We start from the raw sequence: 6309 nt of genomic DNA, 5'->3' as shown, positions 1-6309 counted from the left end.
AACAAGCGGATGTGGCTCGAGCCAAAACCGTATCCGGCGAGCCTGGACTTCATCAGCAGCCACCCCGACGACATGCTGCTCGTCATCATCAGTCTCCTCCCCACCAAATCTACCGTGCGGACCACCCTGCTCTACTGACGGTGGCGCCCCCTCTGGCGCCGCGTCCCCCTCAAACTCACCGTCGACAACTGCCTCTATGACGGGGATTGCAAATGCATGGACGCAGTCTCCAAGATCCTTTCATCGCACCCTGGGCCAGCCAGACGCCTTGACATCTGCATGTTCAGTACCAACTGCAAGGTCAAAGACAAGTTCGACGAGTGGTTCTTATCCCCCGCCCTAGATCAGCTCGAGGAGCTCAGGTTTGAAGCTGGACGATGTCGCTCTCTGCCGCCTTCCGCGCTCCGCCTCACGCCAATGCTGCGCCGCGCCAGCTTTAGCTCCTGCTATTTTCCCCAGATTAATGTCGCGCCGGCCCTTCTTCTCCCTCAACTCAAGCAGCTCGACCTCTTTGACATTGACATCTCAAAGAAGGCTATGGAGCACCTGCTCTGCAGCTGTACTGCGCTCGAGTACCTTCGTCTTCAACAGATCCACGGGTTCATTAGCCTCCACATCGCCTCGACGAATCTCCGTTGGATTTATGTGTCTTGCTGGCCCCACAACAAGACATCAATTGGGAAGAGATCACTCCAGTTGTTCCATGTTATGGTCATTGAGAATGCGCCTTTCCTTGAGAGATTGCTTGTATCTGATCTAGAAGGTCCCAAAAAAATCAGGGTCATTGACGCGCCGAAATTGACAGCATTGGTGTACTCGTCTGCCAAATTCTCCGAACTCTTTATTGGATCCGTAATCGTTCAGGTACAACACTCATCTTCTTCTTCTCCGTCTTCTTGAAATTCACATTTTTTAAATTTCTTCTTGATGTATTTACGACTGTCATCCAGAAAATGATTCCCACAAGCTTGACCCAGTCTATGCGCACAGCGAAGATCTTGGCAATAAAATCTATCGGCCCCAATCTGGATCAAGTTGTTGGATTCCTTACATGCTTTCCGTGCATGGAGAAGCTACTCATTAAGGTGAAACTTTTTTCGCATTAGCAAACGGTAATCACAACGTAGCTCAATTGTTTTTGTAATTTTCCCAAATTATGATGACAAGTGTAGTGTTCAAAACTGCATCTACGCACTGCACTGAAAGAAATGTTTTTAGTATTTTTTCTCACGCGATCACGTGCATCGTTTTTTGTTGTACTACTATAGTAGCCTAGGATAGTCATAGTGGCAAGTAACTTAGACTAGTAACTCTATGGTTACCCTAAGAGAAAGTACTACCTCTTTCCTGGTTTACTCTTCCTATTTTGTAGTATCAAAATATGACCATAGATTTAACTGACAAAATTTTAATGCATGCCACTAAAAATTATATCGTTGGATTCATATTTGAACATAATTTCAAATGGTATAATTTTTGGTGACATGCATTGGCATTTTCTTAGGTACATCTATGGTCAAAATTTTACACTAAATACGAGGTAGTACAAAAGTGGGCTATAACGGCCCTCCACTATGTAGGCCAAAACACATGCCAAATTCACTTGTGATGCATTTGGCATCGATGCCCCTCCATTGCTCACGTGGTGCCCCAATCTGGATCACCAGCTTTGCTCCGGTGCCAAATTAACTCACGCAATGAAAAACACTTGCGTGGGAGAGGGAGAGGACCGAGGCAATAAGAAAACACTTGTTTGGGAGAGTGAGAGGCTGGTGTAGTTGGTTTGATTGATTTGTTTATACATGTGGTTCTGTGTACACAGCGGTGCCAACTCTCTCACATCGCTAGAGCGGTGCCAAAATCTTTTTATTTGACATCAATGGGTATTATGTGGCATACTTTTGAGAAATATGGCATCGACCACATAGTGGAAGGCAACTAATGCCCAAGCTCTTCACGTGCTCCTAGGTAAATGAGAGGAAAGAGAAAGAGAGAGAGCGAAAAATATCACTAGCCAGCCAACCCAATCATATGAGCGAATGATATTGGTACCTCTTGATGACACGACAATCTTATACAACCAGGTGCTCTAATATGTTCTCTTCTTTTGCAGATAAAAAAAGACCCGAAAGTGAAAAATGTGTTGCACTATAATAATCTCATCGAATGCCTTGATCTCCATCTTACATAAATTGATTTGTTCGACTACCGAGGCAGCACATCTAAGATTAAATTAGCCATGTTCTTCGTTCTGTAGGAAAGTGTGCTCAAGGTAATGAGGTTGGCATTCTCTGGCGCAACAATGAATGGCGTGCTGATCACCGCAAGCGTCTAAGCCTAAATGACAAAGTCTCCACAGAAGCTGAATTTGTTTTTGAAACATCAAATTGCCAGAGACTAAAAAATTTATTTGCCCATTAGTGACTTCTCAAGGCAGTGGATTTTAGTTTGTACGATAATGCTGTATCCACCTAAAGTAACGAAAGTTCTTGTGTAAACATCCTAGTAATTCCCTCTTCGTAGGTGCAACATTACTCCTAACATTTATAATATCAGTTTGAAACTTCTAATATTGCCGTGTCCTATTCCTGCGTTTTCAAAATCCTACGAATCAAAGAGGTCCTGAGTTGGTGATGATGGTGTGCTTGCCATCTTTCACCAATAGCTGTCGGATCTAGATCTGACGCATACAAAGCAAACTTCTGCAGTTTTGCAAAAAGATGCCTACACATGTTCCGTATTTACAAAGAACTCCTTGTCTCTAACAATCAGCCTTATCTCCTCCCCACCACATCTAGAAGGCCATGGAAAGATCTGGCGCGATGGCAGCTGCCGACGCCGTCCACCCCCAATCTGGGTGTTCCGTGCAATGCACGGGCATCTTACTCGTACTCTGTATAAAAAAAGAGTAGAGATACTCGTGGCAACGCATCGGAAATTATGTCGAACACGACTAGTTGTAAGCAGGCTAGCTCTACAGCCATGATGATAGTGACTGCACACGGTGAGACTGACTTTGGTATGCCGAACAAGGCGCCTACACTCAGGTGTCATCTCTGGCGCAGGGTCATCTCACTTCACTGTGAGGAGTAATTTGACCAACGGGTAGTACAGTACTAGTACTACATTGGTAGTACTACTACTAGTCTAGCACCATCGTCTGGATTTAGTAGTACTACCACGTCCGTCTGGATTTAGTATTTGACTAGCAATATCTAGTAATGCATGTCACAAAAAATATACTACTCCCTCTGTAAATAAATACATGGAGTATTGTTTTATTCGTTTTTGAACATAGTTCCCGATGATATTATACACTCTCCCTTCCGGTAGATGGCTCAAATCTGAAGTCTCATCAATCAGACTACTATTGTACTCACCGAGCGCTCAGCTTGGTAAGCTACCAACAAACAATTGCAATCAAAGACTACTATGGTACTCCCTCCATACTGGTGCATTAGTCATGTTACGAAAACCAAATAATCCCAAAACTTTTAGGCACGGTGCATTAAGTACCCACCTCGTTCCTTGTTTTTTGCCACAAAAAAAGAAATCATCATCCAATAGGAGACGTGGGGTGCGTATGCATTCAATCACTTCAGACTACTTAGCACAACATTTTTGGTTACATGCATTAACATTTTATTAGTTAAATCAAAGGTCAAAACTTGGCGCAAAATGCAAAGGGGACCAATAAGCCAGTAAACATCAAAGTTCTCTCGTTTTGCCCCAACTAGAGGTCCGGAGAGATGACTATACTGCACCGGCACGGAGGGGGACGCAGCTTCATTGACTTACTGCACCTGCCTTTGGGTGTATGATAGGTGGGCCCAATAGGTGGCTGGCCACCTCACATACAACCAAAGGCAGGTGTAGTTATGGCACCGGAGCTCAGTCCCACGGAGGGAGGGGCGAGGAGTAGATAGCCAACACACACATGAATGCAACATAGTCTGCACTTCTCATATAAAGGCTCCCCGCCAGTCTAGTCAACGAAATCGTACGCACCTACGCACCCTAAGCAAGGGCAAGAGTGATCACTCCAATCGCAAGATCAGTTGACTAGAAGGTAGACCCATGGAGGCGATGAGCGCGAGCATCACCCGGCTGTGCCAGATGGTCCATGACGACGGCCTGTGTCCCGACACCGAGGAACATCTCTAGGTCGTGCTTGAGGCTGCCAGGGCGAGAGGCCGCTTGGACGACAACTTCGACTCCTTGTTCGACGAGGTCCTCGTCGACTTCCTCGACAAGTTCACCATCGTCAAGAAGCTCGCGGACGACCTTGACGTATGCCTCCAGCCCATGCGCCCAGGCTCTGCAATGCCCACCACCCTCAACGGCCTCTATGGTGACAACCTCTTCGACGCACTGGTGGCCCTGCGTCTGCCTGCCGTCGCTCCAGAGAATGTCCACCTCGAGCGCGCTCGCCGCACAGCGCCTGGCGCAGCAAGACACCATCGACATAATCACCCATGTCTATGTGCAAATCGTCCACAAGGACTACTACGTGCAAGAGGAGGACGATAGGACACTGGCCTTCTTGGACAAGGCAACCCTGGACGCATTGTTCAGAAGCACGTTGAGCTCGCCGCCAACGCCGCTGCTCCTCACACGTCGGTTGGTGAACCGGCGCACTAGGGCGTGAGGATGTCGTTGATGGATCTGTATGTATCTTTATCTTTCCGTCAAATCCATGTAGTAGTACATGGTACTACTAGTAATTATCTTACCTTTCGCATCAACTTCATAATTTTCATATGTACTCCATGCATGAACTGCGCCAGAACCAAACTTCTCATTACTCTAGGGAAAATCCTTATTTCTATCTATCGGTGCGCCATGGAGCAGAACCAAATTTCACAAGTTACAAGTTCAAAAGGAAAAGCCTGCCATGTTCGCGTCGCACCCCCACATGGTTGGTCCGGCATGCCGCTCAAGGGGGAATGCATGATGTGTTGCATTTTCACTTACAAGTGGGACCGTAGTTGAGCAAACCGACTATAGGCAAACCCCCACCCCGCCCACCACGCGATGGCTGAGAAAACAGGAGGGAGAAGAGATGGTTGTAGCATAGACTCCAAGAAAATTGGTGTCAGATGGGACTCATGTGGGTGGCGTGTGCCGTACTGCTAGACGTGAATGCTAGTTATGTCCCATGACACCCCACTACATCGAGGTGCTGGTTACGTAGAGCGAACACATTATCTCTCCAGGAGTACGGTACACCAGTAGTACTACTCACATTGTCGCGAAATTTCCTAGAGTCCATGCTCAGCCCTCCTCTCTCTCTCTCTTCTCGGCCAGCAGACGCACGGAGCCCATCGTTTGGTTGCTCACATGCGGTCCCACGTGTCAGTGAAAACACAAGAGGACCCACTGAACCTGCACATCTTACACCTCGACGTGCTGGTGATGAATAACAAATCCAATAAAGATCTTCAGTGGCCGGTTTTGGAGTTACTCAAGAGTAAGATTCTATTTATAGTTTAACCCAAGATGCACCTCACATGGCTTCAACTAGCACTCCATTTTCTTGCATGACACGACCTGGATGCTGGATGTCCCACGTGTCGGCAAAAGGAGGAAGAACTCGACCAAATCTTCACATTTAGACCAGAGGAGTAGGAAACACGGCAATCCCTGTGCCTACATCATACTACGTACAATCCGACCTCACGCAGTCATGCTATCACCATATTTCTCGGCCTCCGTGCGACACCTAGCTGTAGTTGATCTAACTAGAACTAACTATTGTGCTAGCATAGTCCAAGGTTGGCTCTATGTGATGTGGCAAACTTATATAACCGGATGCTGGCTATACTACTACGGTACTCACACTCCAAGAAGTGAGTCGAAAACCATTCATAATTTGAGTTTATGACATGCATATGCAAATGTACCATTCATTACATACAACAAGTCATCAACACACAACGACAACGAGGATACATGTTGGATTATAGATTAGTTCCAACAAAAGATTCTAGTAAATACTAAAGTTTTCATCACACAACAAATAACAAGCAATGAAATGAACTTCAGCTCAACCAATCCTCGGCGTTGGAAACGCTTGCTTTGAACCATAGGTAAGCTTCTGGGAAGGGCCAGCTATTGTCAATCTCGAGACCAATGCAGGACTAATCATCCAGGCTGAAGCGACCTATATCAGGACACATATTGTGATAGCCATGGTAGGGAACCATAGTAATGTCCGAGGTATAGATACAGTTGCTTCTCATAAATGGTAGTAACATTGTGCCAAAAGCAGCTGGATCGCCTTTCACCATCAGTGGATAGTTTAGTCCA

This window comes from Aegilops tauschii, chromosome 6, assembly GCF_002575655.3.
Source record: "Aegilops tauschii subsp. strangulata cultivar AL8/78 chromosome 6, Aet v6.0, whole genome shotgun sequence".
Taxonomy (NCBI): domain Eukaryota; kingdom Viridiplantae; phylum Streptophyta; class Magnoliopsida; order Poales; family Poaceae; genus Aegilops; species Aegilops tauschii.
Note: the sequence above shows the minus strand (reverse complement) of the source record.